General features: G+C 40.7%; 1 long non-coding RNA gene across 1 annotated transcript; it reads left to right on the top strand.

Moving 5' to 3' along the window:
* Positions 1-17,688: 17,688 nt before the first annotated feature.
* Positions 17,689-19,189, top strand: LOC109101979. Its single transcript, XR_006160672.1, has 3 exons — positions 17,689-17,748; positions 18,253-18,376; positions 18,868-19,189. It is a non-coding gene; the product is annotated as an uncharacterized LOC109101979 (long non-coding RNA).
* The last annotated feature ends 4,980 nt before the right edge of the window (positions 19,190-24,169 follow it).

The raw sequence follows: 24,169 nt of genomic DNA, 5'->3' as shown, positions 1-24,169 counted from the left end.
TTCTCATCATTCACAGCAAACTGTGCTAAGTCACAAATTTTTTTTAGATTGTCTTTTCAACAGCTTGCCAATTAGTAGGTTGCAAGGCATAGTTATCTTAGACTAAGAATAGACCCAAAAAAATCAACATCAGTGCCTCTTTGGAATGGGCTCCATTTATTTCATTAGATCAGGAGCAAGAATATAGTGTCGACAGTAAACAAATTAATTCAATTTAAACAACCAATACATATTGTGACACTTCATTGTGCTATCACACAAAGTCAATGTGTCATTCAGCATGGTCCACACAGTGTATAGTTTATGGTGCAAAAGCCATCCATTCATGCAATTCAAAGATTCATAATATAAAAGACCTAATTTGGATCTGTGTCAAAAATGTCTCATCTTTGTCCTCCTCAGGTCCTAAACATCAGTAATGGGCATGATCATCTTCATTATAATATAGAACAGGATTCACGTTGATCCTTCCCTGGTACATCACCCTCAGTTTTGCATTTACTGTCTGTAGCAATATAGTCCATGCAGTCTCTTCTAATGCAGCTTTCAGCATTCCCTTTATGTGACGGAGTCATTAATATGACCAAATGTTCATTCTTAATTAAAACAATCATAGTAATTATATGTATTGTCTACAAAAATTAAATGGTGTATTTACCAAACACCATCCCTAATACAGTATATTCACCATACTTTATTATCCAACACCATGTACAATACTTCACTGGAGGATACAGCATAAAGAGAGATGCTTGCTTGCTTCTCCATGTCCCTACCATAGTCTTCTTTTTCCATGACTTAAGAAGAATGATGCTGTGAAGAAGAATTTCCCTAAAGAGACAATAAAGTCTAAAGTCTTAAACAATTTGCAGTTGTTATCCAGCACCCTACAGTACAACTGACATGTAACCAATTCAAATCAAATCACTTTATTATCACGATACCATGAACGCAAGTGTACAGGTGGTGAAAGTCTTTTGTGCACACTGCAGCATGACAGTATGGATGACAACTGGTGCTCCAGTAGTAACACTCTCTGTTACTCATGTAACCTCGGTTCCCTGAGATGAGGGAAAGAGACATTGCTACGGGAATTACCCTTTTCTTCAAATACTGTTGAAGCCTTACTGAATCACACCAGTGAAACTGGCCAATGGCATTCAAGTGTGCAAAATATGAGGGGCCCCCCAATCTATATAAAGCAGCGCTTGTACGTCATACATTTAGAATCTTGACAGAAGCACTTGGCATTCTAAGATCCTGAGCTAGGTGACACAGCAATAAGAGCAATGTCTCGTTCCCTCATCTCAGGGAACCGAGGTTACGTGAGTAACCGAGAGTGTTCCCTTTCGATTCGGTCACTCTACGTTGCTATGGGGGTGTTACGTTTGTATTCGGTAGTTTTACGTTGCTTGGCTTGACTAAGTATGTCAAGTTTCACATACGGAACCGTAATGAGAGCGGGAATGATATTGGCGCTCTTGTTAAACACAGCTCAGGTCTACAGGACCTAGTAGACCAACTAGATGATGCCATGTCACCATGTAAAAGTCAAGAGGTGTGCGGCAACTAGACAATGCCACATCACACCAGGGGTGGAGTAATGCTGGTGAAACAGAGAATGTGAAATGGTGGCGTCTCCGGTGCCATCACATATATTCAATGGCCGTACCGGTGCTCAAATAAGGAGTATGATGGTGCACGTCATGAATAATATCATAACAATGTGATCAGCTGATAGGGACAGCATTGAATTAGTGGTACGTCAATACAGGGGTGTATACGACCTAGTAGAAACCACTGAAGCAAGCAGTTCAGATCATAACTGAGGCTGAGTAGGCACGTGCACTGCATGCACTGACAGCACATGTGAGGCAAGCGAAGACACATCTAGGTATTAAAACCTTGCGAAAGTGCTGGGTGATGACCAGCCTGCCGCAATGCAAATGTACTGAATAGAAAAGCCATTTGACCAGGATCCATGGGTTACGTGGGCCCTGCGCTTTAAATGGAATCGAAAGCACTTTAGGCACATAACCCTTCCTAGGCTTTAAGTTGAGTCTGCAATCACCTGTCCCGAACTCAATACACGAGTTGTCAGTTGACAATGCCTGCAGGTCCCCAGCTCGCTTAACAGAGGACAGCGCGAGCAGGAGTCTACCAGCATCTCCACCAGTTTTGGGAAACATGGCTGATTGGGCCATTTCAGTGCCACTAACAGAACAGATTTACTTTCCTCTCTGATTTTGCAAAGCACGAGAGGCAGAAGTTTCACTTGAGGAAAAGCATACATGCTTACTTTCGCCTAGCTGTGAGCTACTACATCCACTCCCATTGGACAGTTTGTCAGCAAATAAAACAGTGGGCAGTGAGTGTTCTCCACTGATGCGAAGAGATCCACCTCCGCCGAATACACTCCAAATCATATTGACTGTAATCTCCACTCTCAGTGGATTACCCCACCCCTCAACAGTAAATCTGTGCTGTGATTCAGGCGTCTGGGGGCATGTACTGCCCAGATGGAGAGGTGTCAATCTGCCCACAGAAGAAGGTCTCTCGCCAGCCGCAGCAGCAGCTCCAAGCTCACTCCCCCTTGGTGATTTATAGACGCTACCACTGTCATGCTGTCCGTCCTGTGGAGAATGTCCGGGAGAAAGCACTTGATCGCTAGGTGTACAGCACAGAGCTCCAGACAGTTTATGTGCCAACTTCTCTGTTTCTGACCACATCCCAAAGGCTGGTCTGACGTCTCATATGGCTCCCCAGCCCATACTCGATGCATCTGTTGTAACAGTCTTTCTCCTGATCACTTGGCCAATAAGAACACCCCAGTGATACAGATTCATATTGTGCCAAGGGGTCAGCACATCCCAGAAGGTGTCCGTGCGCCATGCACTCTGTGGCACCCAGTACTTTAGCCAAAGCTTAAGCGCTCGCATATGTAGGTGCCCTTACTTTAAGACTGCGAGAAAACTGCACAGTTTTTGTGAGCACTACTCCGACAGACACACTCGCATATTGATTGAATTCAGCTCCACTCCTAAAAGGGAGACATTCTGTCTCAGTACCAGCATGCTCTTTTGCATATTCAGTCAGCCCTAAAAGCTCTGAAGATGAGCGAGGAGTCTGAGCTTGTCACTGAGCAGTGCACTCAGGTTAAGACCGTGAATTGGTACGCTATCCCCTAGAATGCAAATCTCAGGAAACGCCTGTGGCGAGGGGCTACCTGAATGTGAAAATAAGCATCTTTTAAATCCACAGAGATAAACCAATCTCTCAGTCTGATATGTGAGAGGATTTGTCTCAGGGTAATCATTTTGAACGAGTGCTTCGAAAGTGCTCGATTCTCAGGTCCAAGATTGGGTGATGTCCGCCGTCTTTCTTTGGTACCAGAAAATAGCGACTGTAGAAGCCACTCTCACGGTCTGCTAGAGGTCTGCAAAACATTTGCTTCCTATCCTAAACCTATCATTCAGCAATCCTACAAACTCGATTCCAAAAAAAGTTGGGACACTGTACAAATTTTAAATAAAAACAGAATGCAATGATGTGGAAGTTTCAAATTTCAATATTTTATTCCGGATACAACATAGATGACATATCAAATGTTTAAACTGAGAAAATGTATCATTTTAAGGGAAAAATAGGTTGATTTTAAATTTCATTGCATCAAAACATCTCAAAAAAGTTGGGACAAGGCCATGTTTACCACTGTGTGGCATCCCCTCTTCTTTTTATAACAGTCTGCAAACGTCTGGGGAATGAGGAGACAAGTTGCTCAAGTTTCGGAATAGGAATGTTGTCCCATTCTTGTCTAATACAAGCTTAGGTCTTAGGTCTTCTTTGTCACATCTTCCTCTTTATGATGCGCCAAATGTTTTCTATGGGTGAAAGATCTGGACTGCAGGCTGGCCATTTCAGTACCCGGATCCTTCTTCTACGCAGCCATGATGTTGTAATTGATGCAGTATGTGGTCTGACATTGTCATGTTGGAAAATGCAAGGTCTTCCCTGAAAGAGACAAGGTCTGGATGGGAGCATATGTTGTTCTAGAACTTGAATATACCTTTCAGCATTGATGGTGCCTTTCCAGATGTGTAAGCTGCCTATGCCACACGCACTCATGTAACCCCATACCATCAGAGATGCAGTCTTCTGAACTGAGCGCTGATAACAACTTGGGTTGTCCTTGTCCTCTTTAGTCCGGATGACATGGCGTCCCAGTTTTCCAAAAAGAACTTCAAATTTTGATTCGTCTGACCACAGAACAGTTTTCCACTTTGCCACAGTCCATTTTAAATGAGCCTTGGCCCAGAGAAAACGCCTGCGCTTCTGGATCATGTTTAGAAATGGCTTTTTTTTTACCTATAGAGTTTTAGCAGGCAGCGGCAAATGGCACAGTGGACTGTGTTCACCGACAATGTTTTCTGGAAGTATTCCTGAGCCCATGTTGTGATTTCCTTTACTAGCATTCCTGTATGTGATGCAGTGCCGTCTAAGGGCCCGAAGATCACGGGCATCCAGTATGGTTTTCCGGCCTTGACCCTTACACACAGAGATTGTTCCAGATTCTCTGGATGATATTATGCACTGTAGATGATGATAACTTCAAAGTCTTTGCAATTTTTTTCTGAGAAACTCCTTTCTGATATTGCTCCACTATTTTTCGCCGCAGCATTGGGGGAATTGGTGATCCTCTGCCCATCTTGACTTCTGAGAGACACTGCCAACTCTGAGAGGCTCTTTTTATACCCAATCATGTTGCCAGTTGACCTAATAAGTTGCAAATTGGTCCTCCAGCTGTTCCTTATATGTACATTTAACTTTTTTTCGGCCTCTTATTGCTACCTGTCCCAACTTTTTCGGAATGTGTAGCTCTCATGAAATCCAAAATGAGCCAATATTTGGCATGACATTTCAAAATGTCTCACTTTCAACATTTGATATGTTATCTATATTCTATTGTGAATAAAACATAAGTTTATGAGATTTGTAAATTATTCCATCCCTTTTTTGCTCACAATTTGTACAGTGTCCCAACTTTTTTGGAATCGGGTTTGTACAGCCTGAACAGACAGAATGTGTTTTTTGCATTTTCATTTGCATTTTGGCATTGCGTTTTCAAACCTGAAAAACACCTTCTGTCTGACTGATAAGAATTAAAATGCTAAACTCTGTCTGACAGATTGCATTTAAAAACGCTCAATGCCAATAGAAAACAATTAAAAAAGGTGCCTCTCACTGATTTTTTTTTTTTTTTACATTTTTAAAGGGGTCATAAAATGCAGTTTCAGAAACGTATAATATGTTTTTAAGGTTAGTTCATAAAGATTTCAAAATAAGGTGCTTAAGCAGAATAGAGTGGCAATACTACGCTAAATACATGTACTACTCCTGGCCACATGTCAAGCACTAATGTTACCAACTTCTGAGAAATAATACTGCATTATTATCACATCAATTCACAACCCAAACACAACCATCTAATATTGCTGAAGCGTAATTACATACCCACTCAATACCATCCCAAAAAACACAAGAATGTTGAGAAGATTCTGACAGAGCAGCATTATTCCTGGAATACTCGTGTCTACATTGATATAAAGTTAGATACTGAACTGTAATTGAGAGGAATAAAGCAAGAGAGATGTAGATCAAGGAAGGAGGAGCGTTCAGTTGACTCATAGGAACAATATTATTACAACTTACTTTTGTATATTTTAGTATGTAAAATGTGAAACTCAAGAATACTTGTTTGTGATTTTGAATTCAAAACAAAAGCAAAATATGAAAATGTGTGATTTGAATTAAAAAAAAAACTTGGATTACTGGCTTTTGACAGTGAAACAAAAGAGCTCAACTACCAATATTTTTGAAAAAAAAAAAAGTTTAAAATATATAGACAGAATTAAAAATGTGCCTGAACGAAAGACTAAGAACAAAACCATTTACACATGAAAAAAAAAACAGGTATATGAGAAGTTACAAACTTTGGACTCAAACTCTGGCACACCCTTGATATGCATATCTGAGCTGTTGGAGGAACACTCTCAGAAAAAGAAAGAAAAAAAAGAAAAAATTGCTACAGCTTACAGCTGTGGGGCAACACCCTCAAAGGGACACTTCTGTACCTTCTTTGACCCTTCTTTACTCTAAGAAAAAGGTACTGCATAATTTAGGTACTGTTACATTCCGTGGTTATGTATTATGGCAGTGTATATTCTGTTGTAGCCTACAGAGCTTTACCATCAGTTCTCATTGTTGTTACTAACTTATTACTAACTAACTTGTTATTTGATGACTTGTGGACTGTTTTACTGCAACATCTGCTGACTGCAATGATAGAGCTTGGAATAGCCAGGACAATTTTTTAATATAACTCCGACTGGATTTGTTCTTAAAGAAGAAAGTCATATACACTGGATGCTTCGAGGGTAAGTAAAACAAAGTCTAATTTTCATTTTTGGGTGAACTAACCCTTTATGGCAAGTCATGCCACTTGGCAGCTATCTTTGAAACACCTCTCATCATGCTAGTGCAGCTCCTATCTCTTTGAAAGGGGAAACATCAAATTCTCCAAAACTTTTCATCAAGCTTCTGATTAAATTTCATATTTGAAATCACCAATGAAATCTGAAATCTGACAACAACTGTCTCATAAATGTTGTTTCTTTTGCTCAAACAGCGTTAAAAAAAGCTTTTTTTTTTTCAGGCTAGACCAGCCAGTGTGGATGCGCAGTCCTAAGCGTGTGTTTCAGAACCTTGATTTTTTTTCTATAGCAACCAGGACTTCTAACGGCACCTGCAGTGATTGATTTTACCAATTAGCGATTGGCTCTTTCATTCAGAAGATGAAGCTTCCTTTGATAGAGAGGCCATATTGAGCATTGCATTTTCCCCATTCAAAACTATACGAGTGACATGTCTTGGCTATTCTATAGTCTTTGATAAGCTCTGGTATTAACAGTTCTGCTGTCGATAGGCTACTGGAGAGATTAAGAAAACACACACAGCCTACATTTGTTATTGCTATAGGACCAATAGACGTTATCTTGCAAATTCTATGTTACCAGAGTTGCCAGCTGTTTTTATATGCAATAATATTCAGACATTTGTCTGTGATGCATTTTTGCTATTCACAATTCAGAAGTGAGATCATGCTCACACGGAGGAGTCACAGCACGCACAACACGAAAACCCTGTTTAATTATGATAGAGGCGAAAACTAAACGTTCAAACGTCTGCTTACACTTTAGGCCTGTGGCTGTGATATTAAGCTTATTTTATTTTTATTTTCGATTTTGGCTTCTAAGGATTATAAAAAAGAAGATATGAGGTAAAACTTTTAAAAACTAGCCGCGTTTCTTCTAGCGTTTCGTCTAGCGCAACTTCCTCCCCTTAATTCTTAATTCTCTTAAACTTTTAAAAACTAGATATATATATATATATATATATATATATATATAAATATATATACATATATATATATATATATATATATACACTCACCGGCCATTTTATTAGGTATTAGGTACACCTATTCAATTGCTTGGTAACACAAATTGCTAATCAGCCAATCACATGGCAGCAACTCAATGCATTTAGGGATCTAGATATGGTGAAGATGACTTGCTGAAGTTTAAACTGAGCATTAGAATGGTGAAGAAAGTGGATTTAAGTGACTTTGAACGTGGAATGGTTGTTGGTTTGTTGGTGGCTGGTGTTTTGGTATTTTCTGATCTACTGGGATTTTCACGCACAACCCTTTCTAGGGTTTACAGAGAATGGTCCGAAACATAGAAAATATCCAGTGAGCGGCAGTTGTGTGGATGAAAATGCCTTGTTGATGTCAGAGGTCAGAGGAGAATGGGCAGACTGGTTAGAAATGATAGAAAGGCAACAGTAACTCAGGTAAGCGCTTGTTACAACCAAGGTATGCAGAATACCATCCCTAAACACACAACATGTCGAACCCTGAAGCAGATGGGCTGCTGCAGCAGAAGAACACATTGGGTGCCGCTCCTGTCAGCTAAGAACAGGAAACGGAGGCTACAATTCGCACAGGCTCACCAAAATTGGACAATAGAAGATTGGAAAAACATTGTCTGCTCTGATGAGTCTCGATTTCTGTTGTGACATTCACAAATCTGCAGCAACTGTGTGATCCTATCATGTCAATATGGACCAAAATCTCAGAGGAATGTTTCCAACACCTTGTTGAATCTATGCCATGAAGAATTAAGGCAGTTCTGAAGGCAAAAGGGGGTCCAATCCCCTAGCAAAATGTACCTAGTAACGTGGCCACTGAGTGTATGTGTGTGTGTATATATATATATATGTATATATATATATATATATATATATATATATATATATATATATATATATATATGTACCGTATATATATATATATATATATATATATATTTAGGTTAAAACATTAACGATACCCATCCCTGCACAGAACCTAACTTCACTGACAAGCTGCACATGTAAAAAATCACATTCTTTGCCAAACTGTGACTGCAGTTTAATTTCGATGAATCATGCAGCTAACAAGGTATCGCATATCGCATTTTTCTTCAATATTGCACAGCTCTACTGATTATATTACCTAAAATGTGTAATGTAATGGATTAAGTTACAAACTAAATTTTTTTTTCCACATGGGATTGAAATTCTGGCGTTGTCCCCTCATTCCCATCATGCTCATGCTTTGAAACATTGGTTCTGTGTAACAAAGTTAACCAAACTCATCACAAAATAACCACTAAAATCCAGTCTTAAAGTGTTGTTTATTCATACTGACCAGTGGTGAAGTGCAAATCTGCAGGTGAGCTAATCGATATCACACAAGCAGCATGCAAACTTTGAGTAGGGGTTTAGCTGGTAAACCTCAATCTGAATTAGAATTGTTCATAAAAGCACAACTATAAACATGACAAGGCTGTAAAAGCAGATAGAGCTTACCTGTTCGGCGTGATGGCATTTAATGTTGCCAACAGCTTCTGCAGTCAGATATTTAGCCTCTTGTTTGTCTTTTTAAAGACACCTAACAGCTTTGAAAAGTCACAGGTAGGGTAATACTGATGTATCTTAAAGGGTTAGTTAACCCGAAAATGAAAATTCTGTCATTAATTACTCACCTTCATGTCGTTTCAAACCTGTAAGACCTTCAACCATCTTCGGAACACAAATTAAGGTATTTTTTCAAAAAGAATGCTTTTTGTGCGCAAAAAAATAAATAAATAATGAATTTATTCAACAATTGCTTCCGGGTTTTGGCTAACAAAATTGTGTCTTCTTCTTCTTCTTGTTGATGTTTAATGGCGACTAACTCCCTAGGAGTATTTTCACCACCTACTGTACTGGATGCTAAATTAACCCTGTTGATGTTTCATACTCTCTCCTATCTATGGAGCACACAGAGCACAAAATGCCAATTAGTTTTATTACATACTAAATTGGTTGATGTGTCTCTGAGGCATATTTATGGCAGTACAAACGAAATGCTTACATTTATTTATCATTTAAACTGATGAAAACAGAGGGAGAAAGATTATACTGAAAAGATTTCTTATCCTGTTATCTAGTGGACAGCATTAAGTATTAAGGCCTTTATTGCTCATTTAATGCAAGTCAATGAGATTTTTTGAGGGAAGTAAGTCCGACCAGTTAGAAAAGATATAGCAATGTGAGTAAGACCAGTCTGAGGCTCTGAGTCTAATTGGTGAAGCATTAACGCTCTATGCCAGGGGTCTTCAATGTTTTTCAGGGCAAGGATCCCTTAGGCGATAGAGACATGGGGCAGGAAAATAGCCATTGAAATTAATAGAAACAATCATATTATGCTAGTTATATTATGTTAAGACAATTAGAACTATATTGTTATTGTACATGCATCATTTCTTTATATTTTCATTGTTTAAAAAAAAAATATGCATCATAACAAACATATTTTGCAATTATGCAATTTAAACCACAATTTATTAAGTTGTTTACAGTTGTCTTAATTATTTTTATAGATCTGCAGTTTCATACATTTTAATTTCATTGTCAAGTGGACAATTATACATTTACATGAACTTCAACTTTATTTTAATAAAACTTTATATTTAATTTAACTGTCAGGTGGACAATTATACATTTACGTGAACGTCAACTTTATTTTTAATAAAAATTGACATTTAATTTTATTAAGTTTGTTAATCAAGTCAAAATTTGTTACAATAACTTTTGCATAAATAAGGAAATACTGGATAGGAATACTAGGCAGGTGTTATGAGTTTGCCAGCAGTTCCACCTGATCATATAAGATTATGTTCTATTAATGATTGCCACTTTAATGTTTGCCATGTTTGCCATTTCTTATTGATCAGTACTACATTGCTATAGTTGTTCATATAACCAAATGTTATTGAGTGTCTGTTGTGAACCAAAATATGTGCACCCCCACGTAATTGTTTTGTGTAAGTAAAAGAACGTCTTGGTTACGTATGGTAACCCTCGTTCCCTGAAGGAGGGAATGAGACGTCATGTCGGTGACCGACGAATTGGGATATCGCTTTGATAGACCAATCTACTTTGAGTGTAAACTAAACGAGCCAATGCACATCGGCATACAATTATTGCATCCAGTTGCTGCTGATCACAGTGTGAGTATAAGAAGACAGCAGCTGCAATGCATACCAGGTCTTCACTGAGGAGCCGAGCCGGTGACCTGGACGCTCAGCGGCGGTACAGCAACCGTGGCAACTGGACGTGATGTCTCCGTCCCTCCTTTAGGCAATGAGGGTTACCATACTTAACCGAGACGTTCCCTTTCAGTTGGTCACTCTCTACGTCACGTCGGCGACCGACAAAATTGGGATCCCTACCAAAGCGCCATGGGTGCTGCCCCTTCCAGTGCCCTGTGCGAGGCGCCTGCACCCCTATTTGGTGTAGGCTGGGGCTCGGAACAAGTGGTTACACTCACCATTGTCAAAGCACTACCTCACTGGGTGAGCCTGGATATCACTGGGAAAACGTACCTGTTCCACCTGGAACAGGGACGCTTTAGAAGTCCCATCCTTCCCGAAAGAGTTTTTGGGAGCAAATACACATATAGCATTCGTTTAGGTGTATATGGAGAAATTGAAGGTGATTGTAACCCTCTTGGGAAGGCAGAAGTCTGCCGGGGAAACAAGGGCTCTGAGGCTATACCGTGGACTATACAAATACGAGTACCGCTTAGGTCTCAGTATGGAACCCAGCCTTCTATGGTTCTCATGCATTCATCGTGCAGGCCTGGCGCCAGACATTCTGCTGCGTCCAGCTGGCAACGGTGATGGAGGATCTCAACAGTGTCTACAATATGGGCACTCTGGAGCAGTTTTAGCAAGCCGACACTAATCGGGGCCTCTCGGTACCACTACTCGTTTGAGGTGAGAACACAGGAGAATACCAGTTCTACGAGAAGGCTATAGAATCTAGCAAACATGTTAGGGGTCGCCCAGCCTGCAGCTCTACAAATGTCTGTCAGTGAGGCGCCACGAGTCAGCGCCCAAGAGGATGCAACACTTCTAGTTGAGTGAGCTCGCAACCTGAATGGGCAGGGCACACCCTTGGCCTGATAAGCCAGGGTGATGGCATCCACAATCAAGTGGGCCATCCTCTGCTTAGAGACGGCATTCCCCTTCTGCCGACCTCCATAACAGACAAAGAGCTGGTCTGAGGTCCTGAAGCTTTATGTCCGGTCTACGTAGCATCTTAATGCTTGGACAGGACAGAGCAAAGCCAGGGCTGGGTCTGCCTCCTCCAGGGGCAGTGCTTGCAGGTTCACCACTTGATCTTTAAAGGGTGTAGTGGGAACCTTGGGCACGTAGCCGGGCCGGCTGGAGCAGTTTTAGTGGGAGTAAGCTGTCCCAAACTCTAGACACGAATCATCGACCTGGCAGTACCCTACCCTCTTGAACAGTAAGGCCAGTGCAAGCAGGAAAGAAACTTTAGCTCAACTGAATGCAAATGCTCGAATGGGCCCTGCTGTAGTAATTTTAGCACTAGAGACAGGTCCCAAGAGGGTGTAGGATTTAACCTCCTGGCCCCTTTAAGGAACCTGATGATGAGGTCATGCTTACCTAAAGACTTCCCATTCACGGGGCCATGGTATGCAGCAATAGCGGCAACCTGGACTTTGAGGGTGGACGGAGACAGCCCTCGCTCCAGACCTTGCTGCAGAAAGAAAAGCATGACCGCAATCGGGCATCTTCGGTGGTCTTCTCGGCGAGAAGAACATCACTCAATGAACAGGCTCCACTTTAAGGCGTAAGCGTAGACCGTGCTCTCACCAAAGTGATGGTGTTCACTATCTCCTGGGGTAGGTCACCTAGAACCTCTGTGTCCCGTCCAGGGACCAGACATGGAGTTTCCAAAGGTCTGGACACGGGTGCCAAACGGAACCCTGTCTCTGAGGCATTAGATCCTAACTAAGCAGAATCGGCCAATGAGGGGCTGTCGCAAGGTTCGGGGAACCAGGTCCGAGTGGGCCAATACGGCACCACTAGCAAGACTTGCTCCCCGTCCTCCCGGACTTTACACAGTGTCTGTCCAAGAAGGCTCACTGGGGGAAACGCATATTTGTGTAGGCCCCGCGGGCAGCTGTGTGCCAGTGCATCCCTGCTGAGTGTTCCCTCCCTAGAACAACTGGCAGTGAGAAGTCTCTGGAGAAGCAAACAGGTCTACCTGAGCGGCTCCAAAATGTCTCCAAATCAGTTGGACTGTCAGGGGATGGAGTTGCCATTCTCTCGGGAGCATTGCTCGAGACAGCTCATCGGCAGTACGGTTAAGCAGGCCTGGAATGTGAACAGCACAAAGTGACCTCAGAACCTTCCGACCACCTTGTCGGTTGATGTACACAACGGTCGCTGTGTTGTGTGTTCGGACCAGCATGTGCTTGCTTTGTAAGCGCCCTTTGAGATGGTTCAAGGCCGTTGGTGACTGACGAATTGGGATATCGCTTCGAAAGACCAATCTACTTTGAGTGTAAACTAAACCTGCCAATTCACATTGGCATGCAATTATTGCATCCAGCTGCAGCTGATCACAGCGTGAATATAAGACCGCAGCAGGTGCAATGCATACCAGCTTTTTGCTTCGGAACCGAGTAACAACATCGTTTTGCTCCATCCAGTGTCTTCAAGTGAGCTACGAGTTCAACGCGCTCTTGGAAGCTTCTGGTGTTGGCGGTACGGCACTTCAGCGGTGGTCGTTCTGTATCAAACAGGTTGTGCACTTCAGGCTGCACTACCCCCTGTTGTGCTGCAAGCAGCCAATTCCCCTGTGCGCCTCAGCACTAAAAGAGCATTTCCCTAAAAGATCCTATTTCTCTAAAAGAGCTTCACGGGTGGGTCTTCAAAAAGACAACAGATTGTCCTTATAAGGATGCCTTTTCACCCATGCGTTTCTGGATGCAGTCATTACCTGGTGCCTGGTGATGGTCACGATCGCTGCCTCTTGTGTCTGGCCATTAAACATGATGAGGTGGCTTTCGTGGATGACTCATGTTCCCACTGTGGGAAGACGACCATCTCGGAGCTGCGGACCAGGCTTCGATACCTCCAGGGGGGCTGAGTTTCCTCTGCCACCATCTAAGGCTCGTCCTGGTGGCTGCCAGGCGAGAACTACTTCTGGCAGTAGCACGGGAAGTCTAAGGGTCACAGTGGTGGCAAACCCCTCATGGAACCAACCCTCGGGGGCCCTCCACTCCTCCAGCACCTCTGATCCAGTTGGGAAGCCCATGGAACATGCTGGGCCCTTTTCAAAGAGTGTACAAGCGGTATCCAACGGGGCTCCTCCCGATGACCGGATGTCGATCATTGCATCAGAGGGAAAGCTGTCTGAGGAAGATTTGGCTGGTCTAACCAGCAGTGCCTATACGGCTTGTGGGGAAGCTGCTTCTGCTTTACACGCTATGGCGTTACTGCAGGTGTACCAGGCCAAGGCACTGAAGGACCTGCATGAGGGTGATCATGACCCGGAAGTTCTAAAAGAACTCTGAATCACCACTGACCTCGGGCTCCGAGCAATGAAGGTCATGTCTGTGCGGTATCTGGGTGCCTGGCTAGCGCTACCCAGCCCATCTCACTGGTTTCTGCGGTGCATGGGTTTCGGTTATGAGATTATGTTTGTGGTTTATGCAGAAATTTAGTCTAGGTATTATTTGTAAAAGTGAAGGAGGCTGATGCTCCTGTCTTGTGGGTGGAGATCGCAGTCCTACTGGTGAAGGACGCGATAGAGCCGGTATCCTCCAGCCGATATGAGGATGGGGTTTTACAGCCCTTACTTCATTGTACCCAAGAAAAGCAGTGTTAAGGCCAATCTTGGACCTGCGAGTTTTGAACTGGGCCCTTCATTGGTTACCGTTCAAGATGCGTCCGTCCCCAAGATTGGGTTGCAGCGGTCGACCTGAAGGACACATACTTTCATGTGTCAATCCTTCCGCGCCACAGACCATTTCTGCAGTTTGTGTTCAAAGGACGGGCATATTAGTACAAGGTAATGCAATTCAGGCTGTCCCTATCTCCCAGTGTCTTCACGAAAGTCGCGGAGGTGGCTCTTGCTCCCCTCAGAGAGCAGGGTGTTCACTTCCTCAACTATCTAGACCATTGGCTTATACTAACAGAGTCTTGGGATCAGTTGTGCAAGCACAGGGACCTGGTGTTCCAGCACCTCAGCCTGTTGGGTCTTCAGGTCAACCGGGAAAAGAGCAAACTCTCCCCGAAGCAAAGGATCTCTTTTCTTAGTATGGCGTTGGATTCGGCAACAGACAGCACGCCTCACAGAGGAATGTACTCGGTCAGTGTTGACCTGCTTGAATTCATTCAAGGGCAGGACGGCGGTCCCACTGATCTATTTTAGAGGCTCCTGGGGCATTTGGCAGCTGCAGCGGCACTTACACCACTAGGGCTATTGCTTATGAGACCACTTCAAAACTGGCTTCATGGCCGAATCCTGAGGTGGGCATGGAAATGTGGCACTCACCGGGTCCAAGTTACACCGGCCTGTCGCAAAAGCTTCACCATATGGTCAGATCTTACGATTCTTCAAGCAGGAGTGCCCCTTGAACAGGTCTCCACCACTGGCTGGGGGGGCCATGTACAACAGGCACGCAGTGTTGAGGGTATGGACGGGCCCCCATCTGCACTGGCATATCAATTGCATGGAGTTGTTAGCGGTACACCTTGCCTTGGACCATCTCAAAAGGAGCTTACGAGGCAAGCACGTGCTGGTCTGAACAGACAACACAGTGACCATTGCGTACATCAACCAGCAAGGTGGTCTACGCTCGCGTCGCATGTCGCAACTCGCCTGCCACCTCCTCTTTTGGAGTCGGAAGGTTCTGAGGTCACTTCGTGCCATTCACATTCTGGGTCTGCACAACCATACAGACAACGAGCTGTCTCGAGCTACGCTTCCTGGAGAGTGGCGAACTGGTGCGCCTCGCGACAGCCCCCCCCCCTTGTGGATTCCTCTGAGGAAGGATCTACTGACTCAGAGATGGGCCAGCCCATGGCACCTGTGTCCAGACCTCTGGAAACTTCATGTCTGGTCCCTGGACAGGACGTGGAAGTTCTAGGTGACCTTTCCCAATACATTGCATGAAAAGAGGTGCATCTGTACTATGAAACTACTTTATACACCACTGATTTCCGGACGTATCTGAAGTACCAAGTACTTCCGGAATGATACCAATTCGGACATATCATGCTGATGTATCCTACCATGGTACAGCCATTTGTTGCTATGGCAAATAATCTCATCATAGTTTTTGTCTGGGGAATTTTTCACACCAACAGAGGCTCTTGCATTTCACACCTTTGCACAATTCTGGTGTCCCTGTAAGAATAAATCGTATATTCTTGCCTTCGAGATCGCAATTATACTTTCTGGTTCAGGTTTAGGCTACTGAGCAGAGGAGACCAGGTACCCGGGACAAAGAATGAGACACAGAATGAGACTACACATTTTATTAAGTGGGCACATATATCAGGGCCGTGGCAAAGCTCAAAGCTCTAGGCAGAGCACGACTCGTGCCGCCCCCACCTCCACACACATTAAGGTATGCCCAGATGGGTTACACTAAAATATATACTACAAGCATGTTTTCAGATTTTTTTTTTTCATTCAGAACGTGAAAAAACACAATGCAACAGCTGCATATAATTTCAGTCTAGGTACAGAATTAAAAAAACTTGCACAGAACAGCATAACTAATGATTCCATTACATAATGATTAGATCAACATGCTTTCAAATGCTTTGATTGCGTCCTCGAGTGCAAGAATTAAGTTTTTGTAATCATTGTACTTCGGACTGATAATTTTTAAGCTTTGAGAAACTGCGCCCATGGCCCATCGATGTCCCTAGACACGGAACCGGAAAGATCGAACTTGGTTATACAAGAGTTTTTGTTTTGTGTTCACTTCATAAGAAAATCTCACAGTCGCGCTGCACATTGTTGAGGGAAGGGCCTCAGTTTCATCTTAGACAGCACTCTGTCAAAATTACTGGTGCGCTTTCCCACAAGGAATTGCTTTGTCGCGTTCAGCTGTTCCATGTGGAATGTCAATGTTCCATTTTTGAATATACATTAACGCCTAAAGTATTTTGCACGCATATACAATGCCAGCTCTATTGGGAGGGCGCGGCCACGGGAACTTTAAGTAACTTTACTAACGGAGAGGGGAGATTATTTGATGTTGATTACACTTTTTACTAAGGCCCAACAAACAATAAATCCCTTTCTCTATCTCTCTCGCTTTCGCTCTCTCTCCCTTCTCTCTCTCCTCTTTGGCTGAGCTGCCGCCCTAGGCGGCTGCCTAGTTGGTTATAGGCACGCGGGCCAGCTATGTATCAACATAGACCGTGACCCCATAATTTAGATCAACATGTCACTATTAAGTTTAGCACTTAACCCCCACTCCCTCAAGAAAAAATGAGAATAGTCCCCATTGTTTCATCTTAGCATTTTTTTTTTATTAAAATTGAGATTAACCTTTTACTAAGACTTTGATATGGTTAAAGCAGCTAATGTAATATTACACCTTCCATACTATAACATCCCCACACCCTCAAAGAATATGAATAGAATACAGTTTTTTTTTTATTAAAATTAAACCAAAGACTTTTTTTTTTAGTAAACAAAACAGTTCTTTTAATAAACAAAACAAAGAAATTAAAAAATATATTTTTTAAAAATGTAAAGAATATGGAACTGCACCGAAATTAAAATCAAACCACACACAAACAAAGCAACCAAACACAAAGCAATATTAACAAAGTTACAGAATATGGAACTGTGCAAATCTAATAAATATATAAAGCAAAATAGGTAAGAATTAGGAAACAAACAGAAAATAAGAAAAAGAATGTGCAATTATAAAGGTGCAATTATATTTATAATTTATTAAAGCTAAAATACTAAACACTAAATACTAAAATACAATATAAAAGTGAAGTGAAAGTGACAATGACTGTTGCAAAGGGCTCTGTATTCAGACACTCTTAGGTAATAGAGCTATATTTATATGTGTTGGACTATTCAATGACTGTGGACTGTTACTGCCCCCTTGAGGATTACGGAGTATGGTAGAATGTGCTGTAAAGTGCGTCATAAGAATAATCAGTTGTTGGTATAAATCCGTAGAGTGTGGGAGTGCACGAGAGTTTTCCGCATTTCTAGTGGTGTTTAATTGTGTGCGTGCATCTAAAAGTAAGTTTCTATGTTTCTTGATCATATTTAACGTGTTGTTTATGGGTTATCACTATAATTATGTTTCGTTATTTAACCAATGGCCTATATGGCCGATTAACCAGCGTATATACAACTTAATTGCACGATTATAATTGTCTATACAGTTTCACCTTATTGTTTATATTAAGCGGAAGTATATTTGTCTGTATTAAGTTTATTTAAACAGTATTTATGCGATTTGAGGAAACTGTGGAATATGCTAAGAAATGCTTAGTCATGCCATTATGCAAGAGCTATTCTGTGTGACGTCATTAGTGCAAACCGCCGCGGGTTCGATTCCCGGTCTGACAAAGGTTTAATAACTTATAAATAAGGTATTGAAAGTGAAGAATATTACTTCTGGATATGTTCTAATGTCTTCATTACTATTAATATTGTTAACTTTGCTATTGTTTGTTGAATTGTTATGCTATGGTGAATATTAAGTACTGATATATACTATTGTTTCTGCTTGTCTTGTAGAACCACACAAACACCCACATGTTTGTACATGCTAGTGGAAATAAATCTTCTGTGAATCAAGAAGCATCTTCATTGCGTTTTGACCGGACGTACCACAGTGATTAATTCAACCCGAACCACATTAGTAACTACAGTACAATGACCAATGTTGTAACTTAAATTAGGTTAATGAGAGTCATAAATGCTTAATATAATGATTATTTTAATAAGAGACATATTAATAACAATATTTATATGTGTATTTTTTTAATTGTGTTTTTTTCTTTTTTTTAATCATTGCCCATAATGCTATTCAGACTGAGAGCTCGCTAAGAAGTGAATTTAGTATGTGTATATGCTGCTAAAGTGAATTCATCCCTGTAAAACTGTCTGAAACTACAGTAAACCAGTTCTTTGTTTTAATTCAAGTCGTCAGAGTTCATTATTGCTTGTTAAGCAAAGAAGAACGACAACCAATGTATGGTAACCCATACTTGGAATGTGACCTCTGCATTTAAGCCATCCAGTGACACTTGGAGCAGTGGACAGCCATCACTGTAGCATGCTAGGAGCAATAGGGTCACAAATTAACCAGTGGTTCTTAGAGTTCCAAAAATGAATGTCCTTTTGTCTCAGTTTCATTAGGTCTTACATGCTGATGGTGTGCAAGAACGTAGCGCGCATCTAACTCCAATCTGTGCTGAAGTTGCTGGCAAAGGTCTGACAACTGTAGGCTCCTGTGAGGTGGAGATCTCACAACCCACACCGGCCTTCCATCAGCAATGGCATCCTCCTCATCAGACATCAGTTCCAGCGTTGCTGTCTGCCACAGTTCTCTCTCTGTATCTGTTTGAATGACCCTGGACCTGGACTCCAGCAACTGCAAAAATACATCACAAGTTAACCTCTAAAAACACCCAGAGATGTACCAAACTTAATACAGAGATGAATTTCTACACTTACTTGTCTTTTCCTTTGTCAGATTTTAGCCACTGCCTTAATGGAGTCCCTAATCTGTAACTTTTGGCAGAGACTGTATTTCCTCCGCAGTGTTTCATAGTAAGTCCTGCAACATGCTGAATAAAAAATAATTCAGATAAGTGACAGAAAAAATTAAAATTAGGATATGGACCAAATAAGGGACATGAAATGATTACAATAACATATGATTACCTTTTATAGACTCAGAGTCTGCATCTGCAAAAGACATCTTTAATTCCTCTAGCAGATAAGTAATCACTGCCTGATTATGAGGTGAATATATTCTGTTGTGTGTCAATAATTACATTTAAAATTATTACGCAAAAGCCCATACATAACGTGTAAGAAAAACTGCAGTCTTACCCAGTTTCTGGATTGATTTATGTGGGTTGTTTTCAGAGTTATGTAGGTGCCTTACAGCTTCTTGTAATGTAGAATTTAAAAAGCTTTAATACATACACACAAACATGCATATGAAAGAAAGAGTTTTCAAACAACATCGCATAATACGGACAATCTGTTTAATATGCTGGACACATACAACAATGCAACAATTTCATTGCCATCAATTCCATTATGGCCTAGAATCCAACAGAACTGCACCGTTATTCCAAAGCTTAAAAGATTTGAAAGAAGATGCTTTACCTCTAATACCAAATCTTCACGTATAGGATTATCTGTTATTAAACTTTGTAATACTGCCATATAACTGATCTAAGAGGTTTAGTCTCTTCAACCCACCTAAGGGCAATTATTATTGCAGTCATCTCTATTGAATATACTGATAAATGGTCACTCACTCTATACCCATATCTTTTTCCAAATTCTGGAATATAAATACCAATACCACATTGATTCTTTAGAGCCATCTGTAAATATTTTCAAATATCCATAATATGAAGTATTTAAATAACTTAAGCAGGCTTCAGTAAAACTTTGCTTAGTGTGACGCTCACCTTTTCCCACTAATAAATCAATATTTATCTCTGGAACAGGAAGCAGCCATGGAGGAACACCACTTAAAGCTAATGCTGGGCCATACTTCAACTCTTTTAATCCATAATGATTCACTAAATTGTCAATTTTCCAACCAAATCCACTGAACTTTTTAGAATATTCCCAACAATCACTACACACTGACAGAGCTGGGTTGCTGAAACTTCCTTTTAATCTTACCCAATAATTTAGTGACAATTTCTCATACCTTAAATTAATAGGGGTTTCCTTAGATTCAACTAATAAAGCACTTGTATGAGTTGTTTTAAAAGCACCAAGGGCAATCCTCAAAGCCTTAAACTGCATTCTTTCTATTTTCTTGAGGGATGTCTTACATGCTGAGCTATACATTATACAGCCATAATCAATAGTTAATCTTATCAATGCTTTATATATGTTAATCAGAGACAGCCTGTCAGCTCCCCAATTATGCCCAGTGACCATTCTCATAAGATAAATTACCTTTTTACACTTTGTTTCAATATATTCAATGTGATATTTCCATGTAAGTTTGGCATCTAACCATATTCCTAGATACTTAAATTTTCACTTCTTTCAAGTTGCTGATTATAAAGCATAATTTTATAAGTTTCAGGGACTTTTTTCCTAGTAAAATAGACTACCTGTGACTTTGTAATAGAAAATTTAAAACCCCAATCAATTCCCCACTGTTCAAATACATGAATGTCCTTTTGAATCTTATCATTAACGTATGAAATGTTACATCCTCTTCTCCAAATGACAGCATCATCTGCATATAATAGACCTTCGTTACTATCTCCCAGTTTTTCATATATGTCATTAATCATTATGTTGAACAAGATAGGACTGATAACACTCCCCTGAGGAATTCCATTTTCAATAATAATGTCATTAATCATTATGTTGAACAATTTGGGCCTGATGGAACGTTGAGAGAGAAAGTCAAGTATGTAATTATACATTTTCCCATTAATTCCCAATTTTTATAATTTAATCAATAAACCTTCTCTCCACATAGTACCATAGGCTTTCTCAATATCCAGGAAAACTGCCGCCATTACTTCTTTCATTATTAAAGATTTTTCAATTTCATTGCATACTTTAACCAGATCATCAGTTGTTGACTTGTACCTCCGAAATCCAGTTTGATACCCTTTAAGTGGATTTATGTATTCTAGAAAATAATTCAAACACCCAAATATAATTTTTTTCCATTAATTTTCCAAAATGTGAAGTGAGTGCAATAGGCCTATAATTTCCTGGGTTGCTTGAGTCTTTGCATGGCTTAGAAAATGGCAGGATTCTTGCCCATTTCCACATGCTTGGTAATTTACCTTCATTCCATACTTTGTTAAACAGCTTAAGAACTTTCTCCAATATATTATCAGGCAATTTTCTAAACATAGCATAACACAGGTTGTCCGTCCTTGGTGCAGAGTATCCAGTATTACTCAATGCCCTTTTAAGTTCTGACATGTTAATTTCAAAATCCATAATAGACATATTTGAATCTTTGGTATTTAAGATATTCCTATTTATTTTCAGTACCTCTTCTTTCCTTTTCTTATACCGCTCCTCCAGGTGGCTACCATTGTGTACATCTGCAAAAGCTCTAGCAAGCATATTGGCTTTTTCCATATCTGAGATTGCATGGGTGCCATCTTTAATTAAGACAGAAACCTGAGGAGGCTTAAATTTGCCTATCATCTTCTTAAGCATCATCCATACTTTATTTAAAGTGGTCTCTCATCCTATTGTTGAGCAAAACTGTCTCCATGAATCTCTCTTAGCCTCTTTAATAACCTTCCTAGCTAATGCCTTGTTCCTTTGGTAATTATGCATAGTCCAAGTCTTCTCCATTTTTACTGTATCTCTGAGGCAGAATTACAGCACCACATGTTGGTCTGGCATGTATACTACATCGTTTTGTGTCAGTTTTGTGGTTTCTTGTTGACCTTTCTTGAGACAAGGAAAAAATAAAGATCGGATAGGGAGAGCTCTGGCTTCGTGTGGACTTCAACTGTGCAGTTAAGCCACACTAAAGAGAAGGTTTCGATCATAATTCCACTATGTACAGTGGTTGAGATTTAGGCCAATGTAATTACAAAAGCTTGTTTGGTCATATTGTTATTGTCCATTTTCATTCTTTTTTGTCATTATCTGTAAATGTAAACCTTTACAATAAACCTTTTTTGTGATGTTATTTGATGCATTCCTCTTGACTATTATATTCTATGAGGAGTAAGACACACAAAAATAAATAAATAAAAAAAAATCACACATTTAAAAAAAGGTAATCACGTCTATTGAATTTCACTTATTTTGAATGGTGCACAAATTTTATCATACAAATTAAAGGGATATTCCATCCCAAAATGAAAATTTTGTCATTATTCACTTACCCCCATGTCGTTCCAAGCCCGTAAAAGCTTTGTTCGTCTTCGGAACACAATTTAAGATATTTTGGATGAAAACAGCTAGGCTTGAGACTGTTCCATAGACTGCCAAATAAATAACAGTGTCAAGGTCCAGGAGAGTATGAAAAGCATCATCAGAATAGTCCATCTGTCATCAGTGATTCAACCATAATGTTATGAAGCGACGACAATACTTTTTGTACACGAAGAAAACAAAAATAATGACTTTATTCAACAATCCCTCTCCTCTGTATCTCTCCAAATCAGCATAGCGCCTTTTTGACAAATCTGACTAGTACGCAAGCGGCTTACGCTCTTCAGCCATGCCACAAGGATACGTTTATTACGTGTATTTATGCTTTAGTTTGAAAGAAAACAGTGCATCGATGCAGCGTGGCTCACACAGAAGAGCGTATGCCATCTGCGTACATGGTGTTGTGTGAAGTGGAATCAATCATCAGTGACAGGCCCATTACCAAAATGTCTGATGACCCTAATGACCATGAAGCCTTGAGGGGCAGTCATGGCCTAATGGTTAGAGAGTCGGACTTGTAACCTGAAGGTTGCAGATTTGAGTCACAGGTCTGGCAGGAATTGTCAGTGGGGGGAGTGAATATCCTGCGCTCTCTTCCACCCTCAATACAATGACTGAGGTGAGACCCTTGAGCAAGGCACCAAACCCCCAACTGCTCACCAGGCTCTGCAGCAATATGGCTAATCTGGGTCTGTGTTAACGGTGTGTGTTCACTACTGTGTGTCTGCACTTGGACAGGTTAAATGCAGAGCACAAATTCTGAGTATGGGTCACTACTTGGGCACACATCACATCACATCACATCACATCACTTCACCCTAACCATCTGTTGTTGATAAGGAAACATGTGTTCAAAAAAGATGATGTCTATGCAAGGTGTAGATGGAAACAAATTCACTTCTAACTTTAATGTAACATTTTACATTAAAGTTAGAAGTGTTTGAGTAGATATTATTTGAATGTGTTTAAATTAACATGTACAGTACATTTGTTAAACACCTCCCATGTTTACTCTGTAATGATTTGCTCTGCTTAATTATTGGACTTCTTTTAATAATATTTGGTGCCCCCTTTATGAAAGTGTAAGGCAAACAGGTCAATTTAGCACAAAGGGAATCATTTAAGATTTTAAAGGGAATTTGAACAGAATCACTGTTTCACAGCTGATCACTGACACGGCCAGCCATTCACTGAACGAGCCGTATAACATCAACTCTGCACTGGATATTAATATCCAAAGTATAGTGAAAACACTATTAATTAGCAAAGTAACAAGATTGGCAGTTTAAGACATTAACTTGTAAGCACAAAACACAAGATACTTCTCTTTTCAATATAAATAAGGCTTTATTAGATAAATCTAAGACATATAAACTAATCTAACACATAAGCACACAAACTCACATTCACACAAGTTGCAGGAAGATAGAAAGTTAGGAAAGAGTGAGTTTAAGAGAATGAAAATGTGAAATCCCAAGTTTACAGCAATACGTGAAATTGCATAGACATGACATGAACAACCATCAGT

Source organism: Cyprinus carpio, chromosome A8 (genome assembly GCF_018340385.1).
Source record: "Cyprinus carpio isolate SPL01 chromosome A8, ASM1834038v1, whole genome shotgun sequence".
NCBI lineage: Eukaryota > Metazoa > Chordata > Actinopteri > Cypriniformes > Cyprinidae > Cyprinus > Cyprinus carpio.
The sequence above is the reverse complement of the archived record's forward strand: the minus strand, read 5'-3'. Positions and strand labels throughout refer to the sequence as shown.